Source organism: Vidua macroura, chromosome 19 (genome assembly GCF_024509145.1).
Source record: "Vidua macroura isolate BioBank_ID:100142 chromosome 19, ASM2450914v1, whole genome shotgun sequence".
NCBI classification, from domain to species: domain Eukaryota; kingdom Metazoa; phylum Chordata; class Aves; order Passeriformes; family Viduidae; genus Vidua; species Vidua macroura.
Window position 1 is genome coordinate 10,429,695 of NC_071589.1, and position 27,980 is coordinate 10,457,674.

The 27,980-nt window shown below is 45.2% G+C and overlaps 1 protein-coding gene and 1 long non-coding RNA gene across 2 annotated transcripts in view; one reads left to right on the forward strand and one right to left on the reverse strand.

Moving 5' to 3' along the window:
* The window catches only part of LOC128816920 (uncharacterized), a 32,330-nt gene extending 5,047 nt beyond the window's left edge, over nucleotides 1-27,283 (forward strand). Inside the window, exons 2-3 of the long non-coding RNA XR_008440052.1 lie at nucleotides 21,017-21,173; nucleotides 27,043-27,283. This is a non-coding gene — a long non-coding RNA (uncharacterized LOC128816920). The remainder of the gene's footprint in view (nucleotides 1-21,016; nucleotides 21,174-27,042) is intronic.
* Nucleotides 1-27,980, reverse strand: part of CACNG4 (calcium voltage-gated channel auxiliary subunit gamma 4) — a 43,541-nt gene that overhangs the window by 12,021 nt on the left and 3,540 nt on the right. The window lies entirely within an intron of this gene.

Here is a 27,980-nt window from a genome sequence, read left to right on the forward strand (position 1 = left end):
ATCCCAGTGCTTATTTTCAAGGCAGTTCACACAACAGAACTGAATCACCCCCAGCATTACAGAGCCTTTGAGACTGGATGGTCATTTCATTGAGTCTCTCCATTAAGGTGTGCAATTTACAGGAAATACATTCAGAGTGTGTTTTTTATCCTATTTTTTAAGGAAAAAAAACTCTAAATAATTTTCTCATCCTAATTTCCTGTGGAAATAGGCTTCTCAATGACTGTGCTTGTATGTGTATGAGTGGGGCCATCTCTCTGTCTGAGGGTGTTGTATTCTGTGTCCTTCTCACACTGACAGAAGGCAAGGTTAGAGGAGATAAAGGGTGAAATCCCTCCCTGTGCTCAGAGAAGCTGTGGCTGCCTCATCCCTGGAAGTGTCCAAGGCCAGGTTGGATGGAGCAGCCTGGGATAGTGGAAGGTGTGGGTGGAACTGGGTGAGCTTTAAGACCCCTTTGAACCCAAACCACTCCATGATTCTATGGTTCTCCAATAAAGGTTAAGGCAATTGGCCGAATTTATCCAGAGCTGATATAAAAGCAGAAGTATGGCAGGTCACTGAGCTGCAGTGCAGACAGGGAGATGCCTGAAGGAGGGAGCTCTGTGTCCCCACCACAGGCTCCTTTTGCATGTTCACAGTGTGGACATGGCAACAGCCCAAACACCTCCCTCCAGAAACTCACTGAACAGATGAGGAGTCTGCAAGACTGAAATGTTCTCAAAGCCTCTTGTGTTGCAGCACTGATGGACTGATGGAGGGGTTTGGGCTCTGTAAAATGGCTCAACATAATTAAACTGCTGAGTGAAATGGGCCCCTCAGCAGAACTTTCGCAGAGGCCATGAAGCCATTCCTTCCACAGCAGGGCTGGAATGCACCAGCAGGACAGCACTGATGAGACCTTCATTTCCTTTCACATGGAAGAGTATTAGCAAGACTAGCAGAGGTAAAAAACAGGTTAATCACCTCTCTGCCCTGTCCCCCTCCCTCAGAAAAATCTGGGTGAGCTTGAGAGTTCCTTTTTATTTTCAGTTTTTAGGAATACTGGGATTGGTCATTATTAATTGGTCATTATTTATCTGGCTAAATTATTATAGAAATTGCAGATGACTGTGAAATTTGGACCTGTGTCAAAGCCTAGGAATTCAAAATATTCAACCCCAGTATTTTTTATGTAGTTCAGACCAGAGATACTGGTTAAGGGTTCTCTCTAGTGTCTGTGATGTTTGATAGCTAATAACAGCAGCACACTGAATAACTTTTTTCTATAAACTTAACAAACTTAATGTAATTCAGCAACAGCTTATTAAACTCTCAGTGAGGCTTGAAGTTGCTATCAAGAACTCTGATGACCTACACAGTATTGAGGCCTCTTTCAATCCACAAAGTATCTGAAATAAAGGTTTGCTAGGAAAAGTAACAATACCTCTTCATAATGATGGACTTTGAAACTCAGATTTGGCAAAACTAGCTGGAGAAGCTACTGAAGCAGTGGTCAGCTCTAAAAGCTGACAGCAGAGTCTGAGTTGCATTTATACATAAAAAATAGGAGCAAGTCAAAGCTGGGCTTTGGTGGAATATTCATCTCCATGCCCTGGCATGTAAAGCAATGCATAAAGAATAAAAGTCATGGAATGGCAGAGGTGGCAGAAAAGGAAAACCTCAATTTAACTCAGTAACAATCATTCTGCAAGCATCTGCACGAGGGCTGAGCTCCTTGAACCTCTTCTCCAAGGCTTCCCAGGAGCTGCCCTGAAGAAATGTGCAGGCAAATGTGGCCACAGGTCCACACTCACTGAGGCACACAAAGCCATTTCCCACCCCAGGAGGGGATGGGGGAGAGAGATTTTCCTTCTTGCTTGAGTTTGGGGATACAGTCCCTTATATCCTCAGGAGAGGAAGATGGAATATTTAACTCCTACTGCTGTACCCACTAGAGAGAGATAAATAAACTGCAATCACTGCCTAACAGATACTAAAATATTGAGAAGCCTCCTGGATACCTCTTGAGAGTGAGATATAATATCCCACTGAGATGCTGTAAGTATTGCTTCTTTCTTTGAATGATTACTGATACGTTTTTAATGATGCTTTTAGAAATACAAATATTAGAATGCATTTTTTCCCCTCATAATAACAAAAACTTTGTTCTGAATTTTGAGCCAGGACTTCAGGATCTGTGTTAATGATAATGAAGAGGTAAATTTTCTGAAGTGTTGTTGATGGTGTAAGAACAATTTTTTTTCCACTGGCTGCAGCATACTTAGCTGGCAATTAGGAACTAAAAAGCATTTCTGACTTGGTTCTACTCTGTGTTCAAGGGCTTCTCTGGCAAGGTTAGTACTTCTCAATCTCACTAAGTGTTGTTCAGACAACTATAATTAGAGTGTGATGTACTCAGATAACATGATAAGGGAGGCAACTGTAGTGCCTAAGTGAAGATTAAGCTTTGTTTTGGGGTTTGAGATCTCAAAATACATAAAGGTTTCAACAGCAAATCAAAGTAGTGATCCCAAATTCTGATGATGTACTGCCTTCTCCTTGCTCTTTCTCAAATAATCCTTTAATAATCCTGCCTCTACCACTGCAGATTGTTCATTGGGTTTTTATTTTTTGATGACTGAGAGTGAAGGTTAATGGTTAGGATGCAAATGCTTATTAATTTGGTGGCCATGCATTACATGATCCTGTTACTGTCCATACCATCAGCCATGTCTTTGAGACCAGCCATTTCCTGTGGTTAGTGTTTATCAGTGACAGCATTCCCTGATGCCCTGGAAGTGTTTGCAAAAATCAGCACTGGAAAACAGAGTCCTCAAATGTCTGACAATATTTGTCAATACAAAGCTGGACTTTTGTTTTCTCCCTGCCCTAATCTTGAAAACTCTGCACAACAAGATCTTCCCATAGCATTACTGCTCTGTTGTCATTTAAAATAGGTTTCCACCACTCCAGACTCGAGCAGCTCTGCAGCAGAGGGCCCTGTCTGCGGGGGACTTCTGTCAATAGCGATTTTTGTCTCCCTGTGCTGAGCAGGCTCGCGGGAGGCGATATCTGATAGCAGTGGGAGACTCGGGGAGAGGGGGGCTGAGCTGCTCCCTCCGCCATCATCTTCTGCAGAGCCACTGCCCCGTCAACTCTTGCAGCTGCCAGCCCTCCTTTATGCAGAAAACACTGGGTTTGGGACCTGGCAGAGAAGCCTTTCTCGTTTTCTCATGGGACACCAGACATTTGCAGTTTCTTGGATCAAACCTCCCCTGCCAACACGCCACATTCCTGTGGCTCTCGAGCAGCTCTGGATACTTGGAGCACACACGTGCACACTATTAATAGTGTGAGGCAGGGGATCCTCCTGGAGGAGTTGCACTGGTGGGATGAGGGCTGTGAATGTCAGCTGCAGAAGTGGCCACTTGGCTTCAGCAGTCACCTGCAGGCAGGTAAATACACCCACAGCCATCCACGCCAAAAGCTCACCAACCAGCCCATTGCTTTCTGGCAAATGTGGGACTTCTGGGATGGAGACATGGAGTGAAATTATTTTCAGGATCATTTGACAGCAAGTGCTTGCGGAAACAGGGAATACAAGTTGCAAGGAGCTGACTGTATATTAAAAACAAGGCAATTAGTAAGGTACCATGGGAAATTTGGACCGATGGTTCTGCTTGTTGCATCTATTCTGTGATTAAATACTGTGCCTCAGTTCCAGAGCCAGCTGTCAGCCTGATTTACTGCAACACATGAATATCTGAATGTTTAAATGACAAGTTTTCTGAATATATCAGCACAGAGAGGGCTGACTGACAGACAGCGTCACAGACCACGAGAAAAGTGTGACAAGCAGAGTGGGGCTGTTGTAACAGGAGTTGCCTGAACACAGTGTCCATCCCAGCACGTTGTGCAGGACTGGGTTTCCTTAATGGCATGGCTTTACACTTCCCTTGGACATCAGTGGAGAACCTCTATTTATAGGGGTGAGAGTGTCTCAGTGCTGGACTCTGCCAGGGGAGAAGAGAAACAGTTGTGTATTTTTTCCTTAGGAGGATTTCTCTGCTGACAGGTTCTGAAACCCTTTGCTGAGTGATTTGAGCAATAGTGAGCAAAGGAGATCAGACATGCCAAAAAATGTTCATCTCCACAAAAATATCTATCTGTGCACTGTGTTCATTTGTTTGATTTTCCACCAGTACAGCTCCCCTGTCTCACTGCACTGACACCGCAGCACACGCAGCTGCTGCCTTTGCTTTCTTCTCATTCCTCTTGTCACAAAATAACCCTTGAGAAGAGGAATCAAGGGTGCACTTCCTTTTACTTTCAAAACCTGCTTTGTGGTGCTGCTGGTCAGACAGGGGTTATTCTAGTCCTGAGCTCTCCCCTCAGACCACAAGGAACAGCATTAGATATTTTCCTGTAGCTTGGAACTTTTTGTGTTAAGCTGTCCCAAGTTTGATTATTTGTCTCCTGCTGGTTGCTGAGGGTTTCACAAGCCTGTCCTTAAGTTACTCGAATGAGCACAGATCCCACGAGCCTCTGCCTGGAGATGTTTAATGCTGTCGTTATAAAAGAAATCATGAACTATTGATGCAGGTCATGTGCAAAACACACCTCATGTGAATTTGCTTCTCCACAATGCTGCTGTGAGCTGCCTTCATCACTGTGGAGGATGCAGACAGTAGAGGAAGAAGCCTCAGGAGGTTAAATACACATTTATTGGGTGTCTGCCTTTGAAAAAAGTTTGGCTGTTGTAAGAGCTGGAAACTTCAAAGCACAGGCTGGTTTTGAGACAGATTCTGTCTGACACCCTCGGAGTCCTGCCAGTCCTGGAAATTTGTCCATATGACAGTTTGTATTTTTGTTTCATCCTGAAGATGAATTTGATGAAGAGCACTGCTCGTACCTGGGGTCATTGCCATACTTTTGCCAGGGTTGATCCTGTGTTCGGAAAATGCTGAGGACATAAAAAGAGTAGGACTTTATTCCCATAACTGTGGGCAACCCTGGTGCCATAAACCAGCTGGGCAGGACAAACTGCCTGTGTGTGTTGTGGTCAGGCCAAAGCAAATTCAGCTCAGCTTTAAAAGTTTGAGTCTTTTTTCATCCTTATTCCTAACTGTGTTTCTCTACAGGTCTTGAGACTGTGAAAAAAATAATATTTTGTTTCACTTATAGAAGTCCTTTTCTTCTTTATTGTTCATTCCCTAACTCAGAACTCATTTGTTTCTCATTGCAGGGAGAGGAACTGCCTACTTTTGGGCCAGATTCTGATTTCCCTGTACTGGACTCAAATCTGTCTCACCCAGTGATATCAGAATCTGGCCTACTCCCTTTCGTTTGCTTCCCATCTACTTCCTGGGCAGAAAGACAATTATTTTAAAATGTTGAAATGTATGAAATTTGCCCCACTTTCTTCCTTAGGAGCTGTCATCTCAAACAAACCCTTTGGGTTCTTCTTTTGATCTATTTTCAATTGTCTGGTGGGCAAAGCAAAACTCCTCCTACAGTCTCTTATTTTCTTATCTTCTGCTGTGACATGAATTTCCCCTTTTTCCAGTCCTCCCCCTCTGCTGCCTACAGACCTTCCGCTGCTCGGAGCTTCCTGGCAGTCCCCTCGGTGTCAGGTGAGGAGCAACCACTCAGGATTTGCTGCCTGCTCCATTTTGCTCCTCTTTAGGGCTTTTAAAGGCAGAACACCTTCCCAGTGTGCTCAGCACCTCGGGAGGGCTCCCAGGAGCTGGAGGAGCCGCCGGAGCAGCTGCTGCTGCCCACGCACTGCAGAGGAGCTGGGGCTGGCAGGGAGCTCTTGCCTGGCCTTTATTTAGTGCTCCCCATTCCCCTCCAGCCTGGCAGGAGCACGTTTTCTCCAGGAACAGGTCTTGGTTCATCTTGTCATTGATGTGCTCACTTCATTCTCTTCCCTTCACATAGTAAATGTTCCCTCCTGTATTTACTGTAGACTTTCTGTGAGAGAAGAGACTTCTTACACCATGAGTCTCCAGTATTCAGAATATCCTGATCTGCTTTCCCCAACTTGCCTGCGCTCTGGCAGTGTGATCCCATTCCCTTTTGCTGCCTGCAACCTCTCCCTGGTGCCCCTGCACAAAGCCCTCTCTGTTGGAGGAGAGGCTGCTGACAGCCCTTCTTTCAGCCCAGCCCCACAGAAGGAAGGCTGGGCTGCTCTGTCCTTGCATTGCTGTTTTTGCAGTGCTCTCAGACTGCAGTGGAGCTCATGCCTGGCGTGGCAGAGGAGCCACCTCCACTGCTCTGAGTGCCAACTCCAGAGCTGCAAATAGCGACTGGAGAGGTTCCTGCTTGGGCAGGTCGACCTTCATGGCACAGCCACCCCTTTTTGAACACTCCTGAGTTTCCTGTGGCCTTAGCTGATCTCCTCCAGATGCCAGGGGATGCTCACTATTTCCCAGGGAAGTTTATTCCATAGCAGAAGGGGTACTTTGCTTAGGAGGTAAAAAAAATCCACTGCTCATGGAATGACAGAATGGTTTGGGTTGGAAGGGACCTTAAAGCTCATCTTGTCCCAATCCCCTGCCATGGGCAGGGACAGCTTCCACTGTCCCAGGCTGCTCCAAGCCCTGTCCAACCTGGCCTTGGACACTTCCATGGATGGAGCACCTCTGCTGTTGTGGGGGGGGGGTGACTTCTAATTCTGGCAGGAACAATTTTACTCTCTGAGCAAAGTACTCTTGGTTTTTGTGACATTCTGCAAACCAGGATGCACCAAGCACTATTTTATACAGCCTGGTAAAGCATCTCTAGATTCTGGATCACCTACACCAGAAGATATCCCAGGAAATGCCTACAGAGGCTCAGTCACTTATAATTCATGTGGAAAACACAAAGCCTCAGCAGCTGACCTCCTGTTTTCAGCTGGGCAAATATCATCAGAGATGTTGTGCCTTTGTATTTCTGTGTAAGAAATGAACAGATTCAGAAAAGATGCTTTGCCAAAGATGCCTTTCAAATTCCACGACAGCCTTTTGTTCCATTATAAGATTTTGAGACCTTGAGCGATGTTAGAAAACTCATGGCAGCAAAACTAATTTCCCAAAGATTCACCTCACCTGCACATCTGGGAGCTAATAAAACACATCACAGTGTCTGGCTGCTGTCCTTTGAATTCTCTTCAGTCATTACAAAACTGCTGCCAAAAGTACGAAGTGTCCTTGTGCTACCACAGTGAATACCAATGGTACCAGGGAAACGCAGGGCAGTGGCAGAGCAGGGGAGAGTTGTATGTTACCTGTTGGTTTAGGCTTCTCACTTTCCAGTTTCTTCAAATGTTTGCCTCATCAAGCAGCATTTTGGCCACGGAATTCATGACTGAGGTTATTCAGCAGTGCTCCTAGCCCTTCCCAGCTGCCTTTCCTTGGCCAAGCAGCAGATAACAGAGTGTGCTGTGTAATTCCACAAGCCCTGCTGATGGGTCTTCCTACTACAGTTTGCAATTTTCTCCTGCTGCTGCTTGAATGGCAAAGTGGGGCAAATTTCAGGGGGTTCTGTTTTAGTCTCTTTTGTTGTACCTTTTTACAGAGCTTATTGAGGGAGTGACTCTGTGTTTTCTAGGGAGGAAGTCTGACAAACTTCCACCCCTGATGCTCAGTTTGCATTTTGTAAATTAACAGCACAGGAAAATAGGGGCAATCCCTCAGCCTGGGTATGCCGTGGTTGTTTTGGGGCAACACTGGTGATGCTGTTTGAGGAACATTTTCAAGTCAGACACGAGTCAGCCCTGCCACGGTGAGCGTTCTCATGCCTGGCTCAGTCTCAAGAAACTGTCAACATTTCTGGTTTGTCGTGGGGTTGTTAACTCACTTCTCTGTGTCTGCTTTTCTCTCCACCACCCCGGCCCACACTCGCTGTGTTCTGCCTTCGCACCTCGTCTCGTCCTGCGTCTCCTGCCTCAGTCCTTTATCCCGGCAGCCCAGAAGTTTGTCTCACCACTCACTTCCATATTTTGCTCTGCTGCCACTTTGCTGAGGCTGTTTCTGGGTGGCTGATATAATCCCCCTCATCCTTTTCAAGTGAATTTGGAGCTTGGATAGAAACCTCCATTAGAGTTCTGTAGCTGGTTTTTCCACCTTAGCTAAAATTAGTCTAACACTTGAGGAGCTGGTGTTGGCTTCTTAGGTGAGAGCCTCCATCCATCAGAGCTCTGAGCTGAGAGTCATCCTCCGATGAGTTTCCAGCTCTTACTCACATTCTAGCTCCAAATACCTTAATTTAAAGATGTACTTTAGTAACTGGCAGTGATTTTGGCACAATATACCAGAGACTGAGCTGTTTTTCAGAGTTGTGAATGGCCCCACAGTGACCATCACCGCCCCAACACCTCAGTGTGGGAAATGAACCGCACTGGACTGAATCTAGCCAGGATTTGCACCAAAAGCTGCTCTTTCCCCCCAGTATTCTTGACCCTGACATAGATTCAGTGGTACAAAGACTCATGCAGGGAGGCTGCTGCCAGTCCATCAGACTGAGAGGGCTGAAGTGCCAAACTGTATCGGGTGCAGTTCTGAGAGCAGGCCCTCGTTCTGCCTGGTGAAGTTCTGCAACTGAAGTTCTGAATATGCTGCAAAATGACAATTCATGTTTATTTTCACAATGTCAAACCATGCCTTTTTCCTGCATCTGCACAATTGCAATCAAGTTTCCCTTAAGGGGTAGTTTGGTTTCTACCCATATGGTTTCCCTTCCTTTGGTAAGTCATCAGTTCTCCCTCATTAACATCTGATCAACCAGGGCTCGGTGGCTTCACCTTTTAGGATCACAGCACATCTGCACATCCTGTCCCATGGCTAGGCATTGCCTGGGGGTGGAATTCAAGCAAAAGGACATTGATGTCTCTTTAAAGTCTCTACTGAGTTTGTAATTTGAATCATTGTCATGGTCACCTCTGGGCTGCTTCCTGAACTACCTGAAACACTTCCAGTGCAATGTGTGATGCTTAATCCCCTCTATTTTCTGCCACTTCAACTTTCACATGTGCACAACCTCCAGCTGTTGCCTTCCTGCTCTTAATTTCTACTTTTAGTTTCTCTTAAACTGCCATTTCCCCCCCATTTTCTGAAACATTTTCATTTCACACCAGGCAAGGTTTGCAGCTGGCATACAGCAGTCTAAAATTTAAGAAACAACTCTCCAGAATTCCCCTGGGAAAGCCTTGGGGATGTTTGGGGTAACTTGCACAGGGTGCACCTGGTGTCTTCTTCTCTGATGGAAAAACCTTCCAGATCTAGTCAGTAGAGAAAATTATTCATGTCATTAATGCTTCATACTATTGATATTTTATTAATAAGGAGATGGTTCATATTATTGATGCAATCAATACTGAGAATTGATAATTGATTGTTCTGATTATTGATGGTGAGATCTCTTGGTGTAGCAGAAGCTTGCAAGGCACTAAATAATTACCTCTCTGCATTAAATGAGTTATTGTCAGCTCCAATAGCAGGGAATGTCTATAACCTGACATCTAGAGCTGAACTTTCTTTACAAACTTTCTTTTGGCTCATTCATACATTGCAAAGTTGGGTTTTTTTAATGAAAAGGCATGAAGTTTACACTGGAAAGTAGTGATATAAGACCTTGCTAGCGAATTGATTAGGAATATGCGGGATATTTGGACATTCCTGGAATCTTGTAATGATTCCACATCTCTTCAATCCATGCAGATTCATCATAAGATGATGGCATTCAGAAAAATAGTTGGATATTGAAGAAGCAATAGGGAAATAACAGTCCATAAATCATCTTAGTTGAAAGGAATGCTTGTAATGTGTCTGTCTTTGGAATGCAGTGACCTTGAGCTGGATCTCCATTCGTTTTGGAGCACACAAATGAGTCTTCCAGGTCTCTCTGCCAGCTTGTTGAGTTAAACATAGAAGCGAAGCCTCTAGAGATTGATCATGCACAGTCAGTGATGCGGGACAGAAACAAGGCAGATGACAACAGGGAATCTAAAGGTTGGGAGAAAGGGGTGGAACTGCCAAACCCTGCTGATGGCTGGATTTGGGAAATGCAAGGCAAAGGTCTCAGTAATCATCTACATGATGTATCAGTGTGAAAGACACTCCACCAAGAGAGATCAGTGCTGTGCACACTGTCGAGCTGAATACCCAGGGCTGATATCTAACCTTGGGAACAAATAGCAGAGCTGCTGGAGAGACTGAGCAGCTTCCAGAGGGAGAAAATGAAAGGAACAAGAATATTTCACCATTGTTAAATCCTGGAAGGGAATATAAAGGCAGCATGTAGGATTTTAACTTGAATTAGAGTTACTACTGCCTTGGTTATTCCTGATTCCCAGCAGTGTGTGCAACCCAAAAGGTGCTGCAACTCGTGGAGAAAGGCTGAGAGTAATGTGAAAAAAAAGAGCAAAGGAGCAGAAAAAGAGCAAAGGAGCACTTTGGGGCAGAACATGGAGGAATGGGAGGTGGTTCACAGAGGAGGAGGAAAAGAAGCTTGGGAGAAAGTGGGAGGGAGAGAAAGCTGAGGAGATGGGAAGGGCAGGCAGGGGGTGGCTGGAGGTGAGTGAGGGGCTTGGGAGGAGAGCAGGGGCTTGGCTGATTGGAGGGGCCTGTGGAGATGGGGAGCAGAGGGTGACCCAGGTCCCCCCTGAGATCCCTGCCTGCATCCCAGTCCTGCCTGAATCCCAGCCCTGCCTGCATCCCAGTCCTGCCTGAATCCCAGTGTTTCTGAATCCCAGCCCTGCCTGCATCCCAGCCCTGCCTGAATCCCAGTGTTTCTGAATCCCAGCCCTGCCTGCATCCCAGCCCTGCCTGAATCCCAGTGTTTCTGCATCCCAGCCCTGCCTGAATCCCAGTGTTTCTGAATCCCAGTCCTGCCTGCATCCCAGTCCTGCCTGAATCCCGGTGTTCCTGAATCCCCACCCTGCCTGCACCCCATGTCTGCCTGCACCCCAGCCCTGCCCAGCTGAGGAGCCAGTGCTCCTTCCTGCCAGAATGCAAAGGGATGCACAGCCACTGCCTGATGAAAATTAAAAGCCTTAAACTTTCTAATTCCCAGGACTGATTGAAATGATTGCAGCTAACAAATGACCTAATACATAAAAATGGAGACAGCTACCAAATAGATCTGTTTAAATGAACACATGGAGAAGAGATTCCATTTGGCTCCTGCACCTGAAACTTCCTATTTCCTAATGCAAACTAAGCAGTGACAAATAAAAATGAGGCTGCAAAACCAGCATGACCTCTTTAAGCTTTAATTATTCATGAGAACTGTTTTCTTCTCTGCTGAGATTCAGAGCAACACATTCAAGTGGGTTCCTCTCAGGTTTATGGGAGATGTACGTTCCTTGTTACACCAGCTAATAAATGCAACTAAACACAATGACCCAACAATATTTGTAGAAACAGCATTTGGGAAAATGTGTTTAATGAATCAGAAGAGCCTTAATCTAGTCAGTCTTGAAAAGCAAAACATATCATGCAAAATTACAATGCACCAAAGCACAGACTCATAAATATTTTATGGTCGAGATTTCTGAGTTTACTTTCAGTATTTCAGGATTGTGTTCTACTATGAAATGTGTCTACCTGCACTGGGGAAGGGCAGTGGTGATGGGAGCTTTGAGCAATCCAATTTAGAATCCCAGAATTCGCTTTAAATAATGTATGTGAGACTCCCAGCCCTTACCATCATCAGGCACATCTGCCATTGTAACCAGAAATGCTCCCTGCCTTCTGCTGTCCTGGGATGGCATGGAAGAAGCCAGGAATATTTAGAGCTGGGAGGAGAAAACCAAAACATTTTCCTTTTGCTGGGAAGACTGGGCAAAGGACGGGTGCCCCATGCCTGGCTGTGGTATCTGCTGTGCCACTGACTCCCTCAGCCCTTTGTGTTTCTCCCTGCCCTTGGATAACAGCATCCTGGGGACCTGATTTCCCACTGAGTTTAGAAAGCAGGGGAGGACCAGTCTGTCACCCCTGCGGTGACACCTCCTGCCAGATCCACATCAGGAGCCATGCAACAACTCTGAGTGCCCAGGAACGCTGCCATGCCCAGGGGGAGATTTACAGCTCCTCTCCCCTTCAGACACCTCATCTGGCGTGGTGCAGAGCTGACAGCTCCTCATTTCCATGGAGTGCAACCTCCTCTTCCTCCTCAGGAGCCTGGGTGGGCTGTTTGGGGCCCCTCAGGCTGAGTGTCCCAGGGCAGTGTCCCAGGGCAGTGTCCCTGCCAGGCCCTGGCAGCCGGGCAGAGGCAGCCAAGGGGCAGCTTTCCAAAACCCGCTCGACGGGGCCGTGCTCTGGTACTTACTCAATCTTTACAACTCAGTGATATGCTGCCAATATATTTTTGCCAAGGAGACAAAAATACGTCTCTTCTTCCTACTCCCTCAGCCTATGAAAAATCTCAGTTGTGTGCGCGAAGAGACGCTCTGTGTGTGTGTGTATGTGTGTATATTTAGAGGGGGGAAAAATAGAGTTTCTGTTAACTTATTTTCCAGTTGAAAGTCTGCCTTGTAGCCAGGGAAGCACTGTTTTCATTGGTTATAACTTTGGGCAAAAAAGCCTTACTTTGTGCTGAGCAGAAATGGCAGTGAGGGAAGTGGGAGCAAATCCTTTGACTTCTCCATGGTTTATGTTCTCTGCTTGAGGATGGATGTCTGATGGCTTAAAATAATTTGGGAATTGATGGGTCAAACAGCCCTGTATGAGCAAAGTTGCCTAATAATGGGCAAAGAAGAGAGGCATGATCCTTGCAGGGTGGTGGGGTTCAGCTCCCCAGGGGCCTGAGAGACTCCAGGTGTTTCACATGTTAATTAAAACTCTTCCACCCAGCCATGGCTTGGAATTCCAGCTTTGTTTTCTGAGTGGTTGGGGTCCTTTAAAACCACCTGGTACAAAAAGGAGGGACTTGAGGCTTTTTCTAAGCTTCCCAGCAACTTTGCTCCAAAAAGGTGTATTCCTTTTCCCTCCTTCCCCTCCCTTTCCCCCCAGACCTTGCATGACTTCAAGGCATCAAATGTTAATGAAAGTTTGCCAGGCTTCAGGGGCTGTGAAATGGAAGTTAAAAATCCTGCACTATAGGATGGCTCTAAAAATACTCAGTCATGTCGAAACATCACCCAGCTCCAGCAGCTCTCCTGCACCCAGCAGGATGCAGCAGGGCTTTCTCTCCCAAATAAGCTCTGGACAAAGTTTGCCCAGTGACTGTGGATTACTTCTGCTCTACAGACTGGAATCACTGGGTTAAGGCCAGCAGATACCTGCTGGGGACTGAGGATTTGCTGCATCAGTGAACTCTGGTGGTGCTGCCAGGGCAGGGATGGGCTGGGCACTCCTGCACTGCTGCCTCCAGCCAGAGGGCTCTGAGATGGGATGTCCATCCCTGGGGATGAGTACAGCCCCAAACAACCCTGTGGGCTGGAAAGGGAAGGTCTGATGCCAGCCTGCTCACCATGAGGGTCCAGCTCCTGACTCTGCTTTTCAGTGTCATTTGTTGTCCAGGGTGCTGGGGTTTATAGGCTGAGCTTTGACTTTTTAGGCACAGCATCACCTAAACTCCTCTGCAGACCTAGTCCTGCAGGCTCTGGAGTAGGAGAGACATCTGTGCTTTCCTGCAGCAGCTCCCTACAGTCCTACCCAACATGTCCTGCTAACCTGCAAATGCTGGATACACCAGGGGTCCCTTCATGGACTTCTGGGGGGCTCCAGCAGGGATAGTGCCATCCCCTTGTGCTTTAATGTGGTTTTTCTTGGATTTTTTTTTTTTTTTTTCTAACAGTGTTCTCATGAGTGAGAACCTGGGAGTTGCTTTTCCCACACGACAGCCTCCTTTTTCTTCTCAGAGAAGTGCAAAGTCCTTTCTCCCCGTGAAGCAAAGGAGGAGCCTGAGCACCATGGCTTGGATGGTGATTTGAAGGCCAATCCCAGCAGGGTGTCTGAGCTGTTCCCATCACAGGAGGAGCCACGGAGGCTGTGACAGCTGCACCTCTGAGTCACACAGCCTGATGAGCCCCTGCTCCTGGGGGACAGCACTTTGCCTTTGGCCTCCAGTGACTCCAAACGACGGCTCAGAGCTCAGCAAGATGTCTGGACCCCAACCTCTGGCTGTTCCCTGATGACCCGTGCCCAGGAAGGGACAAGGGACACTCAGAGCGCGTCCCCAGCCCACAGTGCAGGGATGCAAGGCGGGGTGCATGATCCAGGTGTGTGCAGAAAGTTCTGTGTGCCCAGGCCTGGCCAGGCTGCCTGGCCACGCTCCAGCCCTGTGTGAACACATTGCACAGGCTCAAATCGCTATTTTTGAGCCAGTCACTAGAAATAATTCATGTATGTGCAAGTTAAGATTCTGCTTAAAAATTACCCTCTGCCTCAGAAACTTAAAACCTGAGACATCTACAGAGGCAGATGCAGAATTTCATTTTACAACGTTCTTTCCAGCTGTTATGGTAAGCTTAGAACCTCATCCTGCATTTCTTCACTTTAAGGATCTTTTTTTCATTCAAATACCTCCACGTTAATGCTGGCAGGAGCAGGGGCAGGTGCAAGTGTTGTGAAGAATCTGCCCCTTTTACTGGACTAGATAAAGTCTTGCACCAATTGCCAAGATCCATGGTATTTCTTAAAAGGAAAGTTCAAGTAATAAACATTCAACTTTTAAGGACTTAAAAATAAATGTGTGCATGTGTCATTAATTTATTTGATGGTATGAACCAAGGTTTTGGAAAGCTCAAGGTGCAGGTTTGTGTGTGTTAACTGTAAGCAACAGTGCAAAAGGAAAATGCTTTTTTATCCATATGAGCTTCTGTAAAGTGTGTTCTAGCCTTAGGAGAGTAAACATAACACACACACAAAAAATGTAATCATTTAAACCTTGCAGGAAAGGAAGAAGGAGTGATGGCAACCTCTGAAATGATAAATGTATGGATTTATTTCACTGCCACTATGGGGTTTTAAATTAGTTTTATTTTTCTTTTATTTCTCCTTGTTGACAAGCAGGGCTGCACTGCTCTGCAGATCTAATGTTTACAGATAAGGAAATATTGAAGGTCAAAAATTCTATTCTTAGTTATTCTTGTATAAGGTAATCTCCTTGTGCTGGTACAATGCAGAGTGATCTCATGTCGCCATGGGTACCTGAATCATGCCTGTCTAACAGCAACATTCCCCATTCCCATCCCCTCCCCTGAAGTTCTTACGTAGAAAACCCAAAGATATCTCCAAGAAAAGCTTCATGTGTGATGCAAATGATGGACTGGAGCAAACACTTCCCTTTGAGACAGTGCCCTGTGCCAGTAACTCCCTCATGCACAGTTGGGGTTGAATTAGTTTGCATTTGACTGTGACTGTGACTGTGACCAGGAAGAATTTTGCCAGGAATGCAGGCTGAATCCAACGTGTTATGAGTGTTCATTTAATCCCTGCAAATAAACATCAAAACTGATAAATTCAGAAGGGTAACTTTGTCCCTCAGATGGGTGACTTTGTCCCCATGGCAGCCTTGGCCAGGGGGATGCACAGCAAGCTGAGCTGAAATCCAGATTTTGGGAGGGAGAAGCGACACCAGCATCTGCCCACGGCAGATCATGGCAGGGAGGAGGCAGGGGAGCACAGAAGTGTGGTGAAAAGAAGTGAAAAAAACGCCAGAGAAACATTAATTATGTCTTCCCATGTCGCTGTAGGTTCAGCTCAGTGCTCTCTAATACCCGCAGGATGTAGCTTTCCTTGGCAGTTCTGTAACATCTAAAGGGAAGAAAAGAAACCAAAGAGGAAGCAAAGGGGGCCTTGGTGGTGACAGGGCTACAACTCTTTGAATGCCAGCTCTTCTCCCTGCTGCAGCATGGAAGCTTTTGGTCTCTGCTTTGAGCCGATGTGGATGGAGCAGGCACATGAAAGACCAGCAGCAACAGCTGCTAGAGGCTGACAGCAGGGCTGTGGATCAGGACTTCTGCCTTTTCCTATAGCAATGGAAGGGACTGAAGTCTAAATCTGGGTCTTTGTGCTTACAGCCTTGATATGAACTTATTTTAAAGGGAAAAAAGAAACCTACAAGAAGAAGAATACTCTCTGGGAAGGGGGATTGAGCACTGTGAGCTGCACATTCTTCTTAACATCAGGATTCCTTTTTTACTAAACCATTTCTGACCTCAGCAGTGTGCAGCAGGCAGGAAAACCAGGCTGGACTTGGAGCTTCTGGAGACAGGATAGAGGAAATCAGATAAACCAGCTTGTACCTAGCACCTTGCTGTGAATTAGGGCTGTCCTTGTGTTTCACTTTTGTACAATCAATTTTCAGAATAAAAGCCTTTCTTCTACACGGCCAAGGGTTTTAATTCAACCCTGTAATAAATGGTTGGCTAACAATGGGCCAAACTCAGCTTGGATGTTGCTCTAGTTAATTAAGAAGAGCAGCATCGGGGCTACATTTGGCAAGAAGTGTGAAGTGACTGCCTTCAGAGGCAGGGAAGAAAAACCCTTGCTTAGCTCACTGCATCCAGCTCTTCAAATGCAAATTAACCTGTCAACATCTGCATGCAGCCACCCAGGACAGCTGCAAAAAGGAGCATCCTGCACCCAAAAGAAGGGCTGGAAATGTTTAGCTCCAAACAGCTATTTTCTAAAATAATTTCTAGTAAATAAGAATACATTTAAAGTAGTAAACTGAGCATCTGCTGCATGAAATGAATGGAGGACAGCATGTGAAAAGAAACATATGTCAAGTATGCACTTCAGATGCATTGACTACTTGCCTCTAAAACAGAGAGAATTTAAACATATTTGCAGCAAACACACACAAAAAAACTGCCTCTGCAGCCCAAAGAAAAGCCTCCAATAACAGCACAAGTTCAGTTTGGCCATACCTTGCCTTTCCCATGGTGGAAGGGAACAGTTTGCTGGATTTCAGCTACTGCCTGGCTTCTTTTCCTCAGGCACCTGTCAGGAATGCCAAGCCCAGGCAGCTTTTGTTTGGAGCAAACAACGCCCCTTTACCAGTACATTTAAAAACCCAGAAACCAAGTCACTGCTGCAGCCAAACCCTACCAGATTTGCTTCACTGGAGGGAAGACAGTAAAACACCCCTGTGCCTTTCGCAGAGTGCCCTGTCTGCAGAGGTGACATCCTGCCTGCGACCGAGTCGCGCTCCGCGGAGCCGCTCCGGCGCTGGAAGGGCGCTGCTGGTGGCTCAATCTCTGCCTTCAATGCCCTGCGACTCAGGGAAATTGCATTTCAATATTTCCTTGAGCCCATCACCCTCAGACAAAATCTCTGCTGACTTAACTGAAGCTCTTACTTGTAAAACAAGTACAGGGCAAGGCCCCTTCCGAGGAGGAGATTCCAGCTCTACAGGGTGGAACTCTTCTTTGTGAAGCAGCATGTGGGAATATTTTCCGATATAACAGGGCATGGGATAAATTCTGAAGTCCCCTTTTTTTAGGTCAAGGGAATAATCTCTGTTCCAAAGCTGGGAGAGGTGTGCTGTCCTTCTGTCTGTCTGCTGAGGCTTTGCTAAGGGTTTGGTTCTGCAGCAGTAATCTCATGGTGCAGCCATCTCCTGTGGTTCCCTTGGGAGGGAGGGGAAACAAGCCATGAGCAGCTTTTGCAGAAACTGCTTTGCTATGGTAATGTGGTGTAATTAAACAGGACTCAAAAATCCCAGAGTTATAAAAACCCATGGCTTGTACCAACACTTTTACTCATCTGTGGGTTTTCAGGCTGAATCAGGGCTGAGCAAAGAGATTATGAGGAAAAGATCTTTGACTCAGTTGATGGCATTGGTCCTGTTCACCTTGGTATGTTGTAGCATCTTGATAAAGCAATTAAGAAAAAAAAAAAAAAAAAAGAGAAAAACCTCTGGAAGATCCAGAAACCTACTGGTTCTCAAGGAGAACCTCAAAATGGAGGTATCTCTTCCTGTCCCTCCTTTGCTTGGGTTTGCTTCAATATTTTTTCCCCCTCATCCTGGAAGTTACATTTGCAGGAGCGATGAGCTGCCATTGTACTGGCACTGAACTGCCAGGGCCCAGCAGTGGGGCTGGGGCTGCATCCCCTTGGCTTGCAGGGCAGCACAGAGTTGCTATTGAGTGTGTGTCCACATGGCAACAGCAGTGGTGCTCCAAGAATTTCATTTCCACGGTGCCCCTGGAGTCTTCACTGCCTTGACATCTTCATTGTTCCACAGAGAAATAAAAGGATTGAAATCCATGGGTAGGGTAAATGCAGTGCAAAATACAGAACACCATAGGACAGGGTTACTTAATGGTTAATTTAGAAAGGAACATATCATTAAAAACGTATGAAGGTGGCTACATATTGATGCTGTATAAATATTTAAAGGGATGCTTCTCGTAAGGGCAGAGTTCCAAGCTACACCTAAAATAACGTGTGCGAAAGAAAATTAAAAGAATATTTCACCATTTGGACTTGTTTAATCTGCCTTGGAAAGGCTTTTTATGCCCAGCTACTGAGCATTAGTATGGGAAAGGAAATCAGACAGAACTCTTTTCTGGTGTAATTCTACTAAAGTCAGCAGAGTTAAACTGAAGATGATTTTTCTGGCCTTTTAAATAGAGTGTAATTTTCTCCATGGGTAGTTATTAAATGCTATTGAGAGAGACTGCGGCTGCTGTTGGAAGGGATTTCTGGAGAGGTCACTCTGTCCCATGTGAACAGCACCAGTGAAAAACCAGGAGCTTTGTAGGTTTTTACAACTTGAAGAGTTCCTGGAGGCTCTAACTCCACCACACGTCACTGCCTGACCCAAAGCTAAGAGCACATATCTATTCTGAGTTGAGATATCCTGGCTTGACATCCACTCCTACATCACAAGAATTCTGCCTGTAGAAATTGCTTAAAATATTGGAGGGAGCATTGCAAAAGATATTTGTGTGGACATTTGGTCCATCTCTGTCAGAGAGGACATATTCCTTAAATACACTTTCTGAGGCTCAACTGCTCAGTCTTGACATTTTGGGGCTGTTGGGGTTTGTGTGCTTTTCACCAGCTCTCCTAAGCACTGGCTGAGGTGGCCCTTCCCTGTCCTTGTTATTTGGGGCACAGATTCCTGCAGCCTTGTCTGCACGTGGACCAATTTGAAGGGTGTTAAAATGCCCAAAAGGTACCTCCTGCATGGACACAGGGCTGAATAAGTCCTAGACTAAAAGGTTCCTATTTTGGGGGGGATTGGGAAGATGTCAGGATCTCTCAAAAGGCACCTCAAGGGTCTGGATCTCCCATGGGTGGCTCTGTCCCTCACATGGAGTGCTGAGCCAGGTACCCAAAGTGTGGGGCTGGGCAGGATCCAAATGGGTTTTCCTCCTGCCTGCACACCAAAGGACTCTGCCCTCTCTTGCAGAAATTAAGCTCAATCCTCAGGCAAAGCAGCAGCAAAATTTGGATCATAAATCAAGATAAATCTTGGTTTTAATGGGGGGCAGAGCCCAGAGAATTATTTAGCCATTTTACAAAAAGCTTAACATCCTCTTGGGATGAAATGGGAACACATGAGACCTCATAATTTATATATGTATTAACTTCCCACTGGTGAAATTAAAATGCAAAATAGTGTCTCTAAACAAAACTGTGAAGCTCTGTCCCTCGAGAGAGTTAAAAATGAAATGGGCAAAGCATCTCCCACAGGATCTGTTCTTACCCTTGTAGGGCTTTGGGCTGGATCGTAGGTATTTTCTTTCTCACAGGCACAATGCTGAGCTCCAAGAAAGGATTTGTCTGTGCAATACAGTGAAGCCCAGCAATAATTACCCATTGTGCTCTGTGATGAGCCATCCCTTTGGTTCTTCAGTAACCCGTGCACCTGGACTTTAACTAAAACCAAATAATATGCACAGAAAACATTTTTATGTAAGAGGAGGTGAACATCACTAAAAATCAGAGAGCCTTTGTACGGCATGCCAAACTGCTGAAGCGAAAAAATGTCTTCAGTGAAAGGGCTCAGATGTGAGCATGTTTCAGTGCACAGCTCCAGGAAAAACTCTGATAATAAATGTGAGCTTGTTATCGTTGCTTTTCAGTGGGAAGTAAAGCCGGAAGCAGGGTCGTGCTGGCTAATTGAAGCTTACATTTCCATTCAAGCACTGCATTTTAATTATAAACTGGTGACACAAGTGTCACTTAGTTCCTACCCTGTTTTAAGTGTGCACACGTATAAAAAATATTTTCAGTTATTAATTTATTCTTGTGATCATGTTCATTATCCTGCATTATGTCTACCAGGCACGTGTCTAATGACATGTTTGATACACGCTAATTCTTATGCCTCTTTTAATACAGAGCTTACACAGACATTTTAGGCTGAGCACGGTGCCAGTTGGCCACCAAAACAGGTGCACATTAATGCTATAAAATCAGCATTAGGAACTGTGTACCCATATTCTGGCCAGCTGCAAGCACTTGCTCAGCCCTCCCGGGGCACAGCAGTCATGCCAGAAAATGGGATAACCTGTGGGAGTAGCTGCATCCAGTGCCTGGAGATGCTGATGGTGAGGTCCTGCTGCCCAGGTCTGGCTCTGATCCTGGACCAGGGTCCAGCTCCGGCGTGTGAGCTGAGCGTGCTGGCTCTTTGTGTGGCCAAAGCCCAGGGTTAATGCTTAAAATTCAGGTGGAACATTTCTGGCCTGTTTTTTCCTTCCCTATGGGGTTTTTGTGCTGTGCCCAAAGAATGTCTCCAGCTAGAACACTGCCATTTATACACAGAAATTAAAATAAAATGAGCAAAAAGGTCACTGGGAAATGGCTACCAAGAGACACCAAGTAAGTCATTAAGAACTCAGACCAGGAGCACAAGTGAGAACAAGGGAAATATCCCTAGAAAGCAAATTATGAAGGTAAACATCTTTCAAAGGCATGGATAGAACAGGATAGCTGTGTTTTTCCCCTCTTAATTTGCTGCCAAACTATAAAGAGGATTCTGTTTTAATAAACACAACCATAGCGGGACACTGCAAATGAATTGTTCGAACGGCTGTAATTAGAAGTGGTGCTGTGAACATCATTCCTAAATGCGACATGGTTTATTTCAGGTCTTGCATCTTTAAGGATCCCAAAGCACCTCGGAACCATCTGCATTTGTCAGTGCTGAAGGCAAGGACAAGAGCACAGCAAAACGTGCAGAGCAAAGGAGAAAAGCTTCCCATCCTCTGGAGCAAACCACAGGATGTTTAACCTCACAGTGAGCAAGTATTGGCATAGTCTTGGAGAAATATCTTTTGAAACACCCAAGTAACTTAAAAAAATGAAATTTGGCTGACTCTCAGTGCGATGTAAGCTTGGATAGAGGTCGGAAGCCTCACCCTTTGGAAAGTCTGCTCACTGTCTTGGAGCATCTTTTGTCCACAGACAAAAATGTATTTTCACAGCGGGCAGAGCTGGGGGGATGTGGAGCAGCTCTGATCCAAACACAAGGTGGGAACATCCAAGCAGTTCCAAGCATGAGCCAAGAAAGTCAGCTCCTTGCTACGTTCATTGGCTTGGGTTCAGTGTGTGCAGAGGGGTTTTTGCACTGGGGCTGTCTGTGTCCTACTGCTCCATCTGGAAGGGGTCAGTCTGCTGCAAAGAGCAATCTGGTAACCCCCAATTCCCTGTCATGGCAAATAACTGAGCCCCTGCTGGCTGGCAGAAGGATGAGGGTAAGGACCCAACTGGTTTGGGTTAGCAGCTCGGTTGTAAGAAACATTTCCAAATTGTTACTGAGCTCCCAGATTTATTACTTGGTATTTTATCATGTTTAGGAGAGCTCTGCCTGATACTGACATTTTCCAATAGTTCCCCTAATAAAACTCAGTTGAAATAGTCCTGAGCTCCAGCTGTACAGAATAACCTGCCTTCAGCCAGGTGTACATCAGGTGGCAGAATGGGAACAGGGGATGTTAAATCTGGGAGGAAGCAGAGCCTGGGCCTCTCCCTCTGCAATGGAAATCAAATTCCTAAAGTTTTGGTAGTTCACAGTTGCCTGCAAATCACCTTCCCACACTCAGCAGAGCCATATCTGGAGTTTAACTATCCATTTTGGGCTATTGGCTTCAGTGGCTCCAGTAACAGGGCTCTGTTCAGTGAATTTGAGGGATTCAACCCTGTTCACAGTCCCCGTGGATGAAAATGTGATGTGACAATGCAACTTGCTGTTTCATCATCTGGCTAAAACCAATCCAACACACAAAGAAACCAAGTCTAGCGAATTTTGCATTAAAATATACACATTATGTAAAGGAGCATTGCTATGGCTTTCTTGAATTTAGAATATCCACTGGACAAAGATGATTAAAGCCCACTACTGCCATTAGTGAGTCATGCACGGAGGAGTATCACAAACTTTCATATCTGGGTACCTTTGAAAGCTCAGCCTAAATAGTCACACGGTCTTCCAGCATTGAGAGTTCATTATTTCATTTGCTTGCAGGCAGTTGAATGCTGGGGGCTGAGCTCTAAAAAACCCCAACAGCATGACAATTCTTCCAGCAAAATCATCCAGTGCCTTGCTGTCAGCTATCACTGATAGGCAGCGAGCTGTGAGATAGGTGTGCACAGCTCTGATGGGTGTTTGCTATAAGTTACAGTTTAGATTTGATTACATTTAGGCAATGTTCCTCTGGCAGGATCCTATTTCAAGTCATAATTGCGACATGCCATGGTTCCTTTTTAATGCCTTGCAGCACCAAGAGATAAACTGTGCCTCTGGGATGCAAGGAAGACAATAACAACCCCAGTGTTATTGAATGCTATATATTTGGACAGGAGAAGACATCCAGTCATCCATATTCCACACAAAACTGCATCATTTAAAAAGTATAAATTGGAGACAACTGATCTGAAACCCCGGTAGAGAATTGGCAGTGACTTAAAAATGGTTATTAACTTAATCTGAAAAAAAACCCTGGCAGCTAAACAAGGGTGCTAATTCCTGCCTGAGCTGGGTCCCTCTCCCACTCGAGCAGGGGATGCTCAGTGCTGCTGAATATCTCAGAAACATTTGGCATTATCAAGCTAACAGGACTGGCTAAGTGAGAAACATTCAAAGGGCACAACTAAGTGGCACAATTCCAAAACAGCAATTAAAAGGCGGAATGCTTGAAAAAGAACAATAAAAGAGGTTAATTTGTATCAGGGCTTGGCAATTGGTACAGGAAATACTGTAATTCCATAACGTGATCTCCCTTCACCCATCTCTTCATACCATGATTGTGTGTTAATAATCTATCATTCCTTCATGGGTAACATTTGACAAGAAATGACTCAATTCTATTGAAGGAGAATTTACAGGGCTATTTGTTAAGTAGGCAGGAGCCTGGATAAAGCCTGGGAAACAAGTAAAACAGGTAGAGAAAAAGAGAACCCAGACTATACCTTTGGACAAATAAGTGATTACACATTTTTCATTGGCAGGATGGCACAGAGATGGTCAAGAGTTAAGAAGATAAATTTAAAAAATCTTAATTTTCTACCTAGGGCGGTATCTACTTATTTTCTAGAGAAGGACTCATGCCCTGTCATTGAAGAGCTAATTTCAAAGGTATCTCTTTAGCAGAAGGAAGGTTATAACATTTTAGCAAGGGGAGGAAAAAAGAGGAAGAGAACAAAGATGTTGAGATGACAGGATGCCACGGGAAGGAGGAGAAAGAGGGGCTGGACTATCTGCCAGGCTAAATCAAGAAGTGCTCCAACGCTTCCACTGCATTTGACTCCCAGCATGCAACAACTGGCAAAAATGCCCCCAGATCTGAAGGGAAATCTAGCTAAGTCTGTCTAGGCTGGGCTATCCATCCTGCAGGCAGCTTGCCTGGAGGCTTGCTATTTTGAGATAGTAGAGAGGCTACTTGTCATTAATATTATGATAAATCTTAATATAGAGGAAACTTCAAATGTTGCTGTGGTCCACAGCACTTCCATGTGCCCTGCAAAAAAGAAAAACCCCACACTGAAAAAAAAAACCAGCTGAAGCCCAAGACTGAGCCACCTTCCGTGTTAAAATGTTGAAGATAAAACGAGCTATGTGAGTGAAGACAAATAACTAAAGGAAAGAGCTATCTGGGAGTAGAAGAGGGAGGACAAAATATATTGCAATTTAACTGATCAAAAGCCACTGAAAAAGTGAGAGGCTTCAGAACAAGGCAGAAAAACCAAGAAGTCCTGCCCAGTACTGGTGCTGTCTGCTGCAAACACCCTTTTGTTCTGAAGTCATAAATGTGTACCAGCCTCTCAGACATATGGGCAGTTGTGCATTTATCCTGTTTATTTTACTACTCCTGTGCATCCTGCCTTGCCATCTGTTGGGAAGAATTTGGATGCTGAACCATAAGTCTGAGACATAATAAATACCAGTAAACAGAAATCTAAAATGAAGATAAGCACCAAGTAATGTTTGGAAGCAGGACCAGTTTTTCAGTTTGATAGTTTGATTTATTTCCTGAGATGAGTTTTGGCTCAGAAAAGAAGGACCAGCAGGAAAAGGTCCAATTGAAGGGACAAATCTGCGATCCCTTCTCTTATATTGGCTTCATATTGGCATAATTCCACCGCCTTCCTAGAAAGCAGTTAACTTTACGTAGGTGGAGAATCAGACTTAATCCTGTCCCTCAAGGAAGACATGCTTAAACACCAAATATTGCATGTATAAAACATAAGTTGCAAGCAGAACGCATCAAACCCAGTTAAAGCCCTGTTCCTGCATCTTCCCCGAGCTGGGCAGCCCTCTCGCCGTGTCCCAGTTTCTCCACATCTTCGTTTCCATTTTATTATTAGAATGAGAGGGAAGTGGGTGGAAAGGAAGCACAGTTATCCCTCCTAGTCAGGGGCAGGAAGAGAAAGCAACTGGCCCCAGATAAAGCAGGAAACCTACCAAAGCCCAGAGTCACAAGCCCATCATCATCCTCCTCCTCCTCCTCCTCCTTCCTCTCAATTTTCAGTTTGGGGATACAGAAATTCTACAGAAATTGCTGCTCTTTAGCACATAAACCACAGAGACACCAGCTAAATATCTGGGAGCTGAGAGGTGTTAATAACAGACTTCAGATTACACTCAGTACCTAAGTACTCCTACCTCCTCAAAGGAATTAGAGATGAGATGAAAGCGCTTGCTTCTCTTCCTAATATTTGTTCTTTTTTTGCTCTGTTTCTGCAAAAATACACAAGACTACAGGATGGAGACATCAGGTACACTCCCCTTCCCCTGAGTTTTTTACAAGATGTCTTGTACCTAGCAAGACTGACTGAAGCTTCAGGTGGGACAGCACAACCTGAGCAGAGGTGACACTGTGTGACCCAGCAAATGGGACAGGGTGTACTGGAGGAATAATCACTGTGTTGAAATTTCACAGGAGCAAAAGAAATACTTTGCTGTATTGACTTGTTTTACCAGTTTACACTGGTGAGGGTCAGTAGAGCTGCCAGAAGGAAGGGCAAGCCCGGGCAGTATCTAAAAAGAGCAATAAAAGCCCATAAAGGTAACAGCTGCTGGACAAAGCCCAAAGCCTGCATTACATCATTGCAAAGGTCCCCACAAACCCCAAAATGAGTTACTATGGCTCTGACAGATCCTACCACAAATGCCATCTGTCAAGTCCTCAGAACATGCAGTGTAACTATATACAGAATAAAACAGTAACTGCAGCACAACACAGCCACGAGGATCCTGTTTGTACAACCCAGCGCCTCCTTGACTCCTCACAAAACATTTCTGAAACCCCCCCAGAACAATCCTGAAACCCAGGTGAGATTAATATCCTCCACATTGCATCCTGCACAGTAGAAAAGAGCTTTACAGCTGGATTACAAATGTGCTTTCATTGGTCTGCAGCCTTGGGGGAGCATCACTAATGCACAGAGTCTTTGGGATCCAAGTTTTGCACTGGGATATCTGACATGCTGAGAGCCACGGAGGAAAAACCAAAACCTTCGTGTAGCCTGATAGCTCCCTACTGGCTATAGAGTAGATCGAGTTCAAGAAAGCAAATTAATTCATTAAAGTGACATATATTCAGTCAATTAGCTTCAGATCCTTGTTTCATAGGGCAGGGAAGAACGGATGTTTTCTGACATCAATAAGATCATTTGAGAGCCTCTGTATAAACGTTCAAAGAAGTGCATTAAGGAGACACGTGCTTTTTTTTCTTTTTTCATTTGAGAATAGATAATACCTTAACCCATCTTCTGCTGGCAGATCCTCCAGAACCAAATTTCTCAGTATTTTTAAGTATTTTATACAATGGACAATATTTCAAAGGGATTGAACTCTGTGTCCATAAAGGCAGCTCCAAATTCAGAAACTAACAAATTGAATGCTCCTGAAAAAAAAAAAAAATGACCTAAAACTGGTGTTAAAAAAAATCCGTCCATCAGTTGCCAGCAAATCTGCTCTGCTTCAGCCAGGGTTGCAAAGCTGACATTGGAGTGCTAAGAATTGCTCTTGAAAACAGTGAGTAAAGCACATGGACCTTATCAAGAGCATGTGTTTTACCAAGGCAACGGAGATGGCATGAGCAGGATGTATGGAATGAAAGAGTTACAAACATGGTCTGCAGCTCAGCAGAGTCCTTCACTGGTGGGTTTATGTTTGTGTTGAAAGATTAATGGGTGAAAGTTCACACTTCAGAAGTGCAATAATAGGTATATATTGTCCTAGAAACAGACTACAGCATCACAAAATAAGTTTTTCAGAGCAGAGACACCCATTTGGGTATTCTCCATTTGCAACCACTTTTCTTTCACAGTGTGAGCACAGGCTCATGTGCTTGCACAGATTGAGAAGAGCAACCACCTCCTAATGTGCCTGTGGACACAACCTCCAAGGCAGGTCATGTCTGATCTTAGAGGGATTTAACATTTGCTCTACACCAAATAACACTTAGGCCACAGCACTGGAAGAAAAATTCTGCATTCTATTCAGTTTATTACAAACAGTGGTGGTGCTGGAGCTTCATAGCTGTGCTTGGAGAATACTAAGGAATATTCATTCTTTTCAGATGAGCCATGAATTTGCAGTATTGATGGACAGCAGCCTGCCTTTATTTGCTCGCCTCAAACATTGGTATAAGCATTTTCATTTTGTTTTCAGGGGTATCCATGGAAGCGGCGCATGCGGGTGCCGCAGTTCCCGTGTTTGTGTGCATTCATCCCAGCTGGAAGACTTGCAAATAATTGTGCAAATGTGCGTTTGTGCAAGTTTTCAAATCCATAAATGATTTTACTCGATCCTTCCTCCCCATTATAAATGTTCCAGCCATGCAGCCAGGAAGGACACGTGGGCCCACGTGAGTTAAATAGCCAATTGCACCACTTGAAAAGTAAATGGCAAACAGGGAATACTAAAAGCAGTAGACACAATGGGTTCAAAGAGATTCATGTGCTGAAGTGTTTAATAAAATACTCTTTGAATAAATTTAAATTACAAGTACATTACTTGATTTCCTATCTTGATGTCACAGAGCCTGCAGAGCGCTCTATTGTGAGCTGTCCTATTAACTTCGGCATGATTGTTCACCAAGATAAGCAGTTTCAGTGGATAAAGTGGTGTTTTTAACATTGTTTTTTCCTAGGCAAATATTTTAATCAGATCCTCCTCGTGAGAGAGACCATGCAAGCTGTGCTGCACATTTCCCATAGGGGCTGCTGGGAAATCAGAGTGGTTTCATCCCTTTCTGGGCTTAGGTTGACCACAGAATGGTTACTCACAGGACACAGCATCTGCGGGGTTTGCAAAACCCTGCTCTGCACCCAGGGACCCAGAGCTTGTGACAGCCACCACAGCTCAAGTGTGGACATGGGACAGAAGAGCAGGACCCAAAATGGGGCTGGTTTGCTCTTGTGAATCTGTGGGCTGGGGTGCAGGTCTCAGGTTGATTGGCTGCATGGGGTCTGTCAGAAACTCCCTACTCCAGTGGCATTTTAACTTCAGCTGCCGAGGCTGCAGCTATTGTGGTTATCTTGGGCCCAGAAAACCAAACCCCAGCTTTGCCAGGGGGCCCTGGGCCACCCTCAGAGGCTCGGCCACTT